The sequence below is a fragment of the Xenopus laevis genome, chromosome 2L, assembly GCF_017654675.1.
Source record: "Xenopus laevis strain J_2021 chromosome 2L, Xenopus_laevis_v10.1, whole genome shotgun sequence".
Classification (NCBI taxonomy): domain Eukaryota; kingdom Metazoa; phylum Chordata; class Amphibia; order Anura; family Pipidae; genus Xenopus; species Xenopus laevis.
In genome coordinates, this window is record NC_054373.1 from 40,328,925 (window position 1) to 40,342,850 (window position 13,926).

Genomic DNA, 13,926 nt, shown 5'->3' on the forward strand with positions numbered 1-13,926 from the left:
TCCATAATTATAGGGATATCATGATTTGGTTTATTTATAAACAATAGGATATCCTCACCAAATGCTATTATTTTATGATGTGTGTTTTCTATAGTGAATTCTTTTAAAAGCCTGGTTTTAGGCTAGGTGCTATATTGAAAAGAAGATGGGACAATGGGCAACCTTGTCTGGTGCCCTTCTTCAAGTGGAATCAACCAGCATTTATGGTTTTTACCATGAGAAAGGCAGACTGAGAGGTGTACAGACTGTGAAAAAGTTTTAGTAGTTGGTGGTCAAAATGTTACACTTTAAGTAGTCTTGTTGTTGAGGGGAGACTCCAATTAAAATATCTGTGTTGGGGTTTGTGTATTTGGGACATGGTCCAAAATTAATATATCTTTTATCCCTGACAATTGAATAGTAGATTTGGGAAATAAAGATACATGCAAGAGAACATTTTGTGGGTACATAACCCTGTCCATGGTCTGTGTAGAGTGTGTAGACACAGAAGACACCGGCACAGCATGGGTATTACTAGCAGGTATAACCTTGCTCGCTTATTGCGGATGCAACGTTTCGGGGCCTGACCCCTTTCTCAAGCATATGCTTGAGAAAGGGGTCACGCCCCGAAACATTGCATCCACAATAAACGAGCAAGGTTATACCTGCTAGTAATACCCATGCTGTGCCGGTGTCTTCTGTGTCTATGCTGCTTTTGAGGTTGCCCAATTCCTCTACCATCGAGCACCTGGGATTCGTTTGTTCTTGGACGGCCAGGGTGTGCGAGTGTAAGTTTGTTTTTTTACTCTGTAGAGTGTGTACCTGAATTTCCAGATATCCGTCCCATGTTAAATTGACAAAGGCAACAATTTAGATGCCGGTGACAATTAACGGACACACTTGGACTTTAATGGGCGTCGGCGTCAACTTGGACGCTGGCGTCCATTTTGACACAGGCGAATTGTCAAAATCGGCGTTTCCCAAATTTTTTGCCCATTTTGCGAACCGAAATGGGACAAATTTGCCGATCACTGGTGATTTATTAAATAAAGTTGTGACATCTCTGCTTTACTTTGTATACATGGCATCTATACAATTTCCTATCCATTTAGCCCTTATACTGTTGCCATCTGATTCACACCAGTGTGTTTCCTGGAGCAATATTATATGGGAGTTCTCCCTTTTAAGTTTATCAGGAGTTTTTTTTCCTTTTAAGGTCTCCCTTTTTCCAAGTTAGGATTCTAATACCTTATGTTAGAGGCAGTGTCTGCTATGAAGGATTTAAGCTATACCTTTTTGTCAGATAGAAGACACTGTGTAAAGATGCATCGGGATCTGTCCCAGAGAGCAGACACCAGGTGCTTGATTGGTACAGGATAGATAATTAAAAGATATTGAGAACAAACAAAAAAGGAACAATAACAACAAATCAAAATTATAGCACGTGTATGGTATACTCCTCTATTGCAAAGTAAAAGAGTTGAAAAAGTTTGTTGATGTGCCAGCTAATAAAGGGAAAATCATGGCAGTTAAATGTTTCCAAACAGTAGGGCCTCAGATTGGCTGTGTCAGCGCAGAGAATGCTATGGTGTTGGGGGGGGGGAATGCAAGAAAGGGACAGGAACCACAGTAGGAACGGACAGCTTGTTCCATAGAAATGGTGGGATAAACTGCAGGTTTTGATTAATGAGGGAACCATTCTCCATTCTGTAGGGTGGCATTTCAAATAAGGTTTATGGTCAATCTCATTTGGATGCTTTGGTACAGAGACAACTTTATGTTGGAATGTTTCAAAATTAGAGGGTTGAAGGAAATTAGGATTGCCTATCTTGGTTGGTTGTGCCACCTATGTTTCAAATGATCAGGAAACAATCTTACAGTTCACAGGATGAAAGCCCCAGGTGTGCTATGTTTAGCCATTATGGAAAAGAACCAGGATTTTGTTTTGAGTCACATTTGTACTTGTTTGAAAGTAGTCATTAGTTCTTCAAAGTAGATTGTCTTTGCCATTGCCCAGCACCCTGATTTTGGTTTGGGCATATCAGGGAGAACTTGTGTCCAGTGTTGTAAAGATATCTGCAGATAGGATTGAACTCCTTTTGTTAGGATATTACTAGAGCAGAGAAGTCATGAAAGAGATAAAGTCTGTGGTTTTCAAAAATGAGTTCTTTGACTTTCCTGTATGCATCCAGAATTTTTTATTTGTCTGCATAATTCAGTAGCTTTAAGTTGACTTGGTAGGGTTTGGAGGATTCTTCTCAGGGAAGAGGACTAATTCAGTCTCATCTCTCTATTTGATATTGTCCGTCTTTGGTTTCATTTGTAAGTGCCAGCTCGCCCGCTAAAAATGAGGACATGCCTCTCCTTATGTCTTGACCCACCTTGAAGAAAGAGAAAAGACCTGAGAAGTTGCTTTCACAGAGCCACCAAAATGTTTGCTTCAAGATGGTCGCCACACTTTCAATCAAGACCTCCTGGGTGGGAGAGATCAGCCATTGCGACTCAATACTCATTGTAGCGAGGTAGGAGTACAACAACGTTCCTTGAATCTTGAATATTAAATGTATCTTAAGGATAGTCAGGGCACAATGCCAACAGCACCAGCAATCCTTCAAGCTAACCAGTTCAGATATAGTTAATTCAAATGAACATTAAAACTTAACTTTAAATAAATATACCTAAAAACATGCTTCCAATTCGGTCACACACATTAATCCTTTTAAATAAGGTATTATGGGACCATGTCCCTAAAAATAGCACCTTAAAAACTAGGCATATGGTGGAATGGTGGAATTATGGAGCAGTTGCTGCCAAAAGTAAGTTATAATAATGCTGCTGTCCATATAGTGCCAAACTCGGTGTGAACCCGTTACCCTCCTTTCCATCCATGCCCCAGCAAAGTTCTGCCTATCTACGTGTGGAGCGCGTGGGAGCTAGTCACCCACCGTCCACCTATGCTGCCCGCCCTATGGTATCTGATTACTGAACAGTTATATATTTGGTATGAAATCCCATGCAGAAAAAGATGCATCTTTTTTTTGTTTTTGGATAATTTTTATATACTTTAGCTAATCGCCTACTATTACAATAATTATAATGCCAAGGAAAGCATCTCATTTCCTTGTGTGTAAGTATCATAATATCTGGGCGCTATGTTCAATGTAAATCTTGTTTCCTAGCAACAGGTTCACATACTTTAAAGGAGAATTAAGCATGCACCATTGGCTTCTACTAGAGAGATCCTTTTGAAATTGACTCAACACTGCTCTCTGTAGTCTGTGTGACCGAATACAACTATTTTCTTAGCAAAACAACACTGGATAAAAATTATGGTATCCCTTCAGTGCCAGATGCTTTTTTCACTTCATAGTGTTAAATCCCATTCGATTTGTGTACATTTGTGGTATTTCACATTAGTGGAAATGTTATTATATATTGTCCCTGGACAAACTAAGCCTTATAAATATAAGGGATGCACACAGGGTCGGACTGGGGGGCCTAAAGCCCACCGGGACTAATGTCCAGGGCACCCTCCGCCCCCCCCCTGCCTCCCTACTGTGATGCGACGAGCATGCTCAGTGTGTCTGTGTGAAGGTGCGGCTCGGCGCTCCTGCACAGATGGCACTGCGCAGCACCTAAAAAAACATTTTTTTTCTACAATCAAATGGGAGAGGGGGACCACCGGGTTTTTTCCAGGTGTACCGCAGGGCCAGTCCGACACTGGATGCACTGAATCCACTATTTTGGATACAGCCGAACCCCAGAATCGTTAGCAAAAGATTTGGCATATGCAAATTAGGGGGGAAACATTTTTTACTTCCTTGTTTTGTGACAAAAAGTCACAAGAATTCCCTTCCCGCCCCTAATTTGCATATGCAAATTCGGATTTGGTTCGGCCAGGCAGGAGGATTCGGCCGAATCCAAATCCTGCTGAAAAAACCCGAATCCTGAACTGAATCCTGGATTCAGTGCATCCCTAATAAATATGCTAGAATTTGTGTGTCATGTTTGATATAAAATGATATAAATAAAAGACTATATGCACAACTGGTTTGAAATGTCCACTGGCTCCTGAATGTGGCCAAATATGTATCGTTTTACGGAGAGTCCTGACCTATATACACTGTTGATCAAAACCCACAGCAGATCAATACCAAGTTTTCAAAGCACCATGACAGAAATAAGCCTAATTTGATTTCAAGGCAAAAACAGTATTTTTGTACTGTACTACCGAATATGCAAGAACTTTATAAAAACTTTTTAATAATAATATATTGATAATAATCAGTCACATGTTTGTGTCGTTTTTATCAAGATCAGTTAAACAGGAATGCTGGATTGTTGGCAAAACAATCAATAAACTTGCACTTTAAACTTTATGTTAAAATTTTGTAGTTAAAAGTCAAAATTTCTACTTATTTTTATTTTTTAATAAAAGAAAATGAGATTAATAAGACAGAATTTGACTTTTAAAGTAATTTGACTCAAAATTCAGAAAAATTTTATGTCCCAGTGTTAAAAATCTAAATTTATATTTATGCTTTTGCTTTATTTTCCTTACCTTCTATAAATGTATTACTAGCTTAGCTTAAGCCTCACAGAGCTTTAACAGTGGTTGATTTATTATTGGTGCCATCAGATCAATGCTTTTATTTTCTAAAGTGTAGTATACGGATCAAAACTAATTGCTGATTGATTGCTATTTGGAATTGTACTTTTACAACTTAGCACTTAGTTTTATAGCTCACAGAACACAGTTTATGCGCTTCCGGAGTGGTACTGTATTGTCTATTGTCATATTCTGAATTTACATAAGGACTACTGGCCAACCATACCAACAATGACATGCGTTAGACATATAGGGCCAGATTCAATTTGGTGAAAAAAAGGTTTATCATGTGAAAAGTGATGGACAAGATTCAATTTGAGATGCAATTAGGGTAGGGGCACACTGGGTGATTCGGGGAGATTTAGTCGCCTGGTGACTAATCAACTAGTTTTTTCAGGCGATCAATCTCCCCGAACTCCTTACCTCTGTCTTCCGCCAGCTATAATGAAAGTCGTCTTCGGCATGGCACACGCAGTGCATAGTTTTCCGAAGTCGCCGGAAGTTTACTTGTGAGGCAACTTAGGAATACGAAGCACTGTGTGTGCCATGCCACAGGTGACTTTTAATTATAGCCAGCGCAAGACAGAGGTAAGGAGTTCGGGGAGATTGGTCACGGCAAAAACAAGGAGATTAGTCACCAGGTGACCAAATCTCCCCGAATCGCCCTGTGTGCCCCTACCCTAAAACTCAGAAAAACTTATCTCATGGTTTATCATGTGAAAACTTTTTTGAAGTCTATGGGAAAAAACTGGAACTGAATTACTGAATTGAATCTGGACCATAATTTGAACTGTAGATAAATATATAGAGAATGATGTGATCCGCATCGGAGCTCACCCAGTCTCGCTGTGTCCTCCTGGTCGCAGCCTGTGTGAGACGCCAGCTACTTCCCGCCGGTATTCAGTATAAAGCACTCGATAATCTCATCTAGTTCGGCGCTGTTCCAGGACACGATTAGCAGACTTCAGCTTCAGTGCAAAAGGTAGGCTTTATTTCAACACACACATGGTTGGGATATACAGCGGTGGGTGTGCAGGGCTGATTGACTTACGCGTTTCTTGCCGGATCTCCCGGCACTTCCTCAGAGGAATCGTGTCCTGGAACAGCGCCGAACTAGATGAGATTATCGAGTGCTTTATACATAATTTGAACTGTGTCCAGGTACCAGTATGAGTATAGGGTGGACTAGTGACCTAATATTATGACTTTAAGAAAAAGTTTATGGTTATACAGTAATAACTTTGTGTATGTTGGTATTTTCCTTAGAAAACCAACCAAGGTACTTTCACTGGGCCCCATTTGGTAGAACACTTGAGAAACGCTGTACTGGATTTCTAATTTTTTTCTAGTACCACTACAGAAATGTGTAAGATTTGTCTGAAGGCCAGCAGGTGTAATCTCATCTAACTAAATATGACAAAAAGGGTTGAATGGATATAAATGTATACAAAAAGAATTCTACTGTGTGTGCTGAACTAGACATAAATCATTAGACAACAATAAAATAACAAAACCACAATTAAATATTTAGATTAGTGAGTTGACAGATCGCGGATAAGGAACATATGGTACTGAAGAGGTGAACCAATCACTTTGTTTTAGAAAAACGGCTAGTAGATTTCTGACAACTTAATAAGATTTTTTTTTACTTCTTCCAACATGACTTAACACGCATTTGGTAATAAAAATCGTCTTTCAACCATGTAATTATTCAAATTATCTCAGATGCTACATTTCCTTTTTGATCTTCATTTCATATGCTAATCACCCCTTTAAAGTAGGCAATGGAGCAAAGAAATATTTTTGCCTTGTCACTGCACAATATTTGACACTGAATTGCTCAGAAACTTAGTAAGAAAAAGTTTTAGACAGCATTGCACAGGATCAGCAGTCTAGAAAATATTGATGTATACATTTTGATCTTTTGTATCCAATATATTATATGTTAGTCACCTCATCACTCAAATATTTGTCTTATACATGACTGCCAAAGTAAAAATTGGTGGTCACTGTGTAGTGTTCTGTAGTCAGCACAGCAGAAGAAGAATAAAAGAGGGATAGCTTACAAACACTAAATTGCAATACAAAAGGCACAAAAATTAACACAACCAATGCCACATCTTTCCCTAGAACAGTGCAATAGCAGGCACCTGTAAAATAGTGTGCTCGGCAACATGAGTGTGATATAACAATGCAGGTGCAAATTTGTGCTGATGTTATAAAACATACACAAGGGATGAAAACATAATTTTGCCTCTTTATAGGTTCCTGGTAAGACCTTACCTATTAATGGGCAGGAGAGAGTGCAGAGACTTGCAACTTAGAGGCAAATTTACTAAAAGGGGAAAATTCGCCAGCATGACGTCATCTCGGTACTTCGGCGCATGCGTAACTTCACTAGCAAAGGAGATAGACACTAGCGCAACTTCGCACTCTAAAGCCAGGCGAATTTTTGCTCTGGCGAACGGACGTAACTGCTCAAATTCACTAAGATGCAGATTTTATTGAACGTTGGCTGTTCCACCAGACTTGCCTTTGTCAGCTCAGACTAGGAGAAGTGCAATGGAGTGTATAGGACTTCCTCAATTCTCTAAGTCACCTTTTCAGGGTGATAAGCTGCAAAAGTCTGTAAAATGTTTTTTGGGTACCCGGGTTCCCCCTTACATTTCCTAACATATGGCACATAAACTATTCACTGGGCTCATGTGTAGGGCATTATAACAGCTCTATCTCATTTTTTTAAGGTTCCCTAGGCTTGTTTAATGTAATGTATTTGCTGCAACATATACGTCCATTCAACTTTCACTTCCCACCGTATGCAAATTAGCCAACGCTAGTGCAACTTCATTTTGCTTGCAAAAGTAACGGTAGCACAACTTTGCCAGCGTTTGTCGCCCTGGACGTAAATTTCGCATTTTAGTGAGTTAGCATTGTCTGGGTGAATTTACGCCTGGCAAAGTGTTGCGATGTGAGCGAAGCAGACTCTATCCCAAATTTGGCGCTTAGTGAATCTGTCCTAATTGGTAAAAGTTTGAAGGATTTAAACTATAAGGATAGACTGTCATGATTTTGGTTGGTTTCTCTTGAAAAAAAGACATTTGTGAGGGAATGATTTCTGTAATAACCATAATAATTCTATAATCTAAAATTAGTATATATATTATTATGTATCGTTCATATATGTGAGTGTATAGATAGATCAGTATATTCAGTGGGGTTCATTTGGAAGGGATGAACTTGTTGAACTTTGGTCTTGGAATGCAACAATGTGTTCACATTTTCCCAGTATTGTTATGCATGTAAACTGTATTCTGGTCTGGAGAGGCTCGTAGTGCCATAAATGGTGTTAGTGTGGAATTTATTAGATGCAAACCAGGCAAACTCTGGACCTAAATCTTCCCCAAGTCAGGTGTTAAACTTTGGGTTCCTTTGTGCCCTGAACTTTTCAACTTGCACCGTATTCTGCAAAGTAGACCTGGGTTTTTTTTTGTAACTTAGATTTTTATTAATAATCACAATGTTACATGACAGTATAAAATACAAATATACTATTACGTGTGTAGCGTGATACACAAAGTTTACGTCAAGGGAATAATTCAATAGAATCATACATCCATCAGAAAAAAAGTGTAACAAGAATAAGTGTAAGAAAAGTAAAGCAATCATGTGGGAGAAAGACAAAAGGCATGTAAAACAAAAAAAAACAAAAAACAAATACAAAGCATTGTTACATTCAATTAAAGTTCAGTCATCAGAATTTAATAACACCCAGGGAGACCATATTGCTAAGGATTGGGGAACCTGATTGTGTAATATTGCTATGCCTTGTTCAAATATTTTGTTAGTTTCCACTCTCTTTTTTAACTCTGTTAAGGACGGGGAAATAGCAGATTTCCAATGAAAAGCTATAGACAATCGAGCAGCAGTAAGAATATGATTAATTAAAACCTGGGTAGATTTCCGCACCTTAGGAAATGGTTTACCTAACAGAAAAGTGCTCAGATCAGCCGATGTAGGCTCTTGCAATATCAAATATCCATATAACCCAAGCAAGGTGCATACAATTAGTAGCAGCCAATTGTGGCCCGCATTAAAGAGGTGTCCACATTTACTTTATATTGACATATTTACCCACAACCGTATGGGACTTAACCTCTAAATGCGAATAAACAGTATTAGATAGCCAGGACCATGCAGATTATGTTAAAAAGCAATATTTATTATCACCATGCCAAAATAACTAAAACCATTTAAAATAAGCAGCGCTGCTTGGGGGGTGGGGATCCCATTATTCCCATTTTGCATATATTATACAATACAATATGAGAGGCTGCGTGCACGCTGTAAGTCAAAGCCTCCAATATATGTCGATTGCAACCAACTGGATAGATCCATAATTAAATGTTCATGAAATGAGGAGAGCGATGAATCATCGCGGCTGTAGTGTTAGTCGCCAATAGGGTGCTCAACTTAATGGTAGAGAAGGTAATTAGTCCAATTCAATTGTGAATAAGATATCAGGATGTAAAATGGCATGTGAGGGCGGAGCCGGTGTGGGGTTAATTCTTTGGTGCCCAGAATAATTCAGTCTTAAATGGTGTGAACGTAGGCACTAGAAGGAGAAATGTCCTCTATGCATATCCAATGGACATCCAGATCCCAGTATTGTGGTGGTATGGCAATCGCTATATGACCGTGTTTATCCCATCGCTCTGCAGCGGACCGCTGTACAGAATAGAGAAGATACTGACCGTGATGGATCACCTCCCACACCGGCTGCTCAACGCTCCATACTCACATCCGACTCCCGCAATCACTTGAGCCTCTGATGCGCATCATCCTCAAGAATGGGAAACAGGAGACCACAATTCCCCTTGCAGCGCTGTGCCTCGACAGCTGTTTCGCCGCTACCTGCGGCTTTGTCAAGAGACCGACAAACCGGAAATGACATCCTTTTAAGAGTAAAGTCACATGACTCCAATGGTCGTGCTTGCCACAACATTGTTGCGTAAGGCCTTTAAATGTCACTAGTATCAATGTGGTGACATTGTTGAAATAATGTACAATCTAAGGACATCCTTTAAACAAAAATAAACAATAATAAACAAATCAATACATCGTATATCAAAAATGGGAAATAAATGGAAAATAAAAAAATAAACATATGAAGGTAAGCCTTGTTGTGGCACTATTCACATAGCTACTCGCTAGGTTTGTATACCCCTAAGGCATGGTGGTAAGATACAGTTAGAAGATTATCCAATAGGCCCTGGACATATTATCAAAATTCTCGGTTGTAAACATATATGTATATGTATAGATTAAACTCTCAAAAATTAAAAAAAAATGGAAGGAAAGAGAGAAAGAAAAAGGAAAAAGAAAGAAAGAGGAAAAATGGCATATACACAAAATTAGTACAATTCCAGGAAAGAGATATGGTATGAAATCACTAAAATTGCCGATATGGGCAACCAAATGCATTGACCATGCCATAGGTCATTCAGCGTCCTGTCCCATCATTTATTTACAAAAGCCTGGAAATTTAGATGGCCATTAAGACCAAATTCAGATTTGTAAGTATGAAGTCTGAAGATCCATGTTGTTTCCAACTGTAATAATTTATTATCCAAATCGCCCCCCCTAATGTCCCCATGTAAGCGGTCAATGCCCTGAAAATAGGAACCTGCATGATGTCCATTGTGCATGCAAAAAATGTGTTTGGCAATTGCTGATAACAGATTACAATTTCTAATATCACGCATGTGCTCATATATGCGTCTCCTAAGAGGTCTTTTTGTCTTGCCAACATATTTGCTGCCACAATGACAGGTGAATAAATAAATCACATGTGTGGTCGTGCAATACGTATAATGGTACATATCATAGTTGACTTTTCCATTTCCAAAACTTGTAGACACTTTGATATATTGGCACTGTTCAGTCTGAAGATTGGTCTCTGCTAGTTCCTGCCCTTTTTCTTTTTAGTTATACAACTAGTCAATATTGTTATCACACACATTTATTCAAAGTAAACAAGTAAAAAAGAAACACATAATAATATAAAGAGAAGCTCTCAATACTCCTTGGAGAGGGTTTGAGACATATGGAGGCCTGTTTCTTTAAGAGCAATCTTTGGACTGCCCCTACCATTACAGACATTATCAGTTCAAGGTATTCCAGAACTTTCTGTAAATGTGTGAATGTATCAGTGAAAGTGGGTGACCGACAACTCATCATTAGGATAATCTAAATATTTTGCTGCATTTCGCTTGAAAAAAACTAGACTCTTATGGATAGTAAAGAAAATGTTGCACAGTTTAAAAAAAAATGTTGCATGGTTTGAAAAATTGTTGTGCAAAAAAAACGCGTAAATTCGCCCATCACTAATTCTGAGGGTTTGCACCCGATTACCTGCCATTTAGAAATAAACTATGTGGCATTTTTGTAATTCAGCTGCCACATGTTTTTATAACTCACTCATTAACCATTGGCTGAAAAATCTACTTTATAAGTAGGACAGTTGCACACTTCTGACTCCTAACTTTCTCTCTTGACACTTTTGAATGAAGCTGTCATGGTGAAGTACACTACATATAGCAAGCTCAACTTCATACCCACAATCTTTCAATGTAGAGGAATAAAAAGTATATAAATAAATGATTACAATAATAACATACTGTAAGTATAGAACATACTACTGCACTGAGATATATAAATATACTAAAATATTTACTTATGATATCAATTATTAATCAAATTTTATCTAGCACTCAGGCAATGTTTTTTTTAACTAGAACAGCAACTCAAACTCTAAACATGGACGATGAAGATGAAGATGAGCAACATTTTATCCCAAACTGAGTACAAGGGATGGGAAAACATTCTCACTGTTTAACATTAAGGGGCAGATTTATCAAAGGCCGAGGTGAATTTTCTAATGAGAAAATTTTGAATTTCAAGCTATTTTTTGTGTACTTCAATTCAAATTTTAAAAAAAATTTGAATATCGAAATTTATCATGTTCTGTCTCTTTAAAAATTCAACTTCGACCTTTCGCCATATAAACCTGCCGAATTGCTGTTTTAGCCTATGGGGGACCTCATAGAACCTATTTGAAGTCAATTGGTGGATTTTTTGGGGAAAAACTTTGAATCGAATACGCTCAAATTCGCTATTCCTTCAATTCGTACGATTCGAATTCGGCCAAATACAGACCTATTCGATCAAAAAAAACCTTTGACTTAATTTCGGTTGGTCTTTTTGAATTAGAAGGTTTTTTTAAATTCAAAATTCGACCCTTGATAAATATGCCCCTAAAAGAGAGATTGTTATGGAAGTGGTGATCAGTGAGTCATTGGCAGGTTTTTTAAATGCTAATCTTTCTAGAGAGACGGGGTTATTGTTAATCAGAGATCCCTTGCCTAGTGATCCTTCGTTCCTTAATGTCATGCGTGCAGAGATCCATATACACATACGTGAAAATTTTAATTTATGGCAACTGAATATATTTGTTAATGTCTTTGTGTGGGGGAATTGACCCGATTACTCACACCAAAAGAATAGATACAATACATTTTGCACATGTCTTCGGTTCAACTTGAAATCAATGCAAAAAGGTTTGTTTTTTAAGTGCAAAAATTGCACCAAAGTGCAACTTGTAATGACCTATGGGGGTCTTAATTTAAATATGAACAATGATTGACACTTGTTTTCTGGATTATCCCACAGTCTCTTTATTGTTTTCATACACAGAATTTAATTTGCCCCTCTACACAAATTGAACCTGTCACTGTGAACACTGTACCAAAATTCCTTCCCATAATAGAAACCTACTCAGAATAAAACTATTATTTTTTACAGTAAATAAGGTCCATTATTACCATGGACCATAAGGTAAAACGGGGCTCTGTACAATTTTGCATCTGTTTTTGCCCTCTGCACCTTGCCCCCATATTTGAATAAGCCCTAAGGTTTTCAACCATTTAGGAGAAGCAAATTATTACAGGCACAAGATGTATTATCCAGGATGCTTTTCTGGATATGAGTTTAACTCGTCTCATACCTGTACTAAGAGAAACCGTGTGTCTGTGTCAAACAGCTTCATGGAATTTTAAACTGTTGGATACGCCATTTGTGTGTTCATGGTTTCAATTATACAGTATGTTTATACTGTATGTCCATCTACGTAAATTTACCCATATGATCAGATATATATGTTTATAATAAAGGTATTTTAAGAAACAAACTGAGATTTCTCGACTGTTGTATGTATTTCTGCTTCTGTATCCTGGTTTGAAGAAATGAAGGCAGAATTACAATTGAATCAATTCATATAAATAAATGACGATGATGATACAAGTAAAAAGTGTGTTCACATGGTTCGTCTATAGTGATGGGTGAATTTATTCGCCAGGCGCGAATTCGCTGCAAATTTGTGTAATTCGCCGCGGGCAAATAAATTCGTGAAACGGGTGCAAAAAAACGCTGACGCCAGTGTCAAAAACGGACACCGGCATCAAAAACGGGATGCCAGCGCCGTTTCGCAAATTTTCCGCCGTTTCACAAATTCGCCCATCACTGTTGGTCAACATTTCACATTAATACAAACTCAAGCTTGAAATATGTTTATGTATACCTCCATGTATATCCTCCAAAATACCACAAAAATTTACTTTCTTGCTTGGCTTGAGTTTTTCCTTAGAGGAGTTTGTCCTCAGCTAAATTATTGTGAATATTGGAGGGGATCTCTGTTACTATTATTTGAAGGCAAGCTTTTCAGCAGGATTATTGCAGTGGCAACTGCTGTAAAACAATTATGTGAATTACAAGAAAGTTTTACATATGGCGGCTAAGACTGGCCTCTAAGAGAATTCTGAGGCAGTGAGGCATTCCTCAGCAGATTTCCTAAAACTTGTCTCCAAAATGGCATGCTGCTTGTTATAGTTGCCTATTTGAAAAATCGATTCCCCTACTATTAACTAATGTGATTGTTTTTTTATAAACAATAAGATAGTATTTTGTGCCATATAATCTAAGTTAACATATATCACTGTTGATGGCAACATTGGGTTTTTTAATAAAATGCTTAGCAGTGAAAAGACTTTGTGGTCCGTATGACAGAAAGACTCTTAATATCTATATATTAAAAGGATTAATATGTGTACACTAAACTGATAACACTGTATCAGTATATAAATAAACTATAAAACAAGCTGTAGGCATTTTATACAAGCTACAGTTATTAGATGTAATAAATAAACTCTAGAAAATGGAAGGTTGGTTTGCATTATTTTAAATTATCTTGAAAAAAAGACTGTACTTAAATACCAGAAGAAATA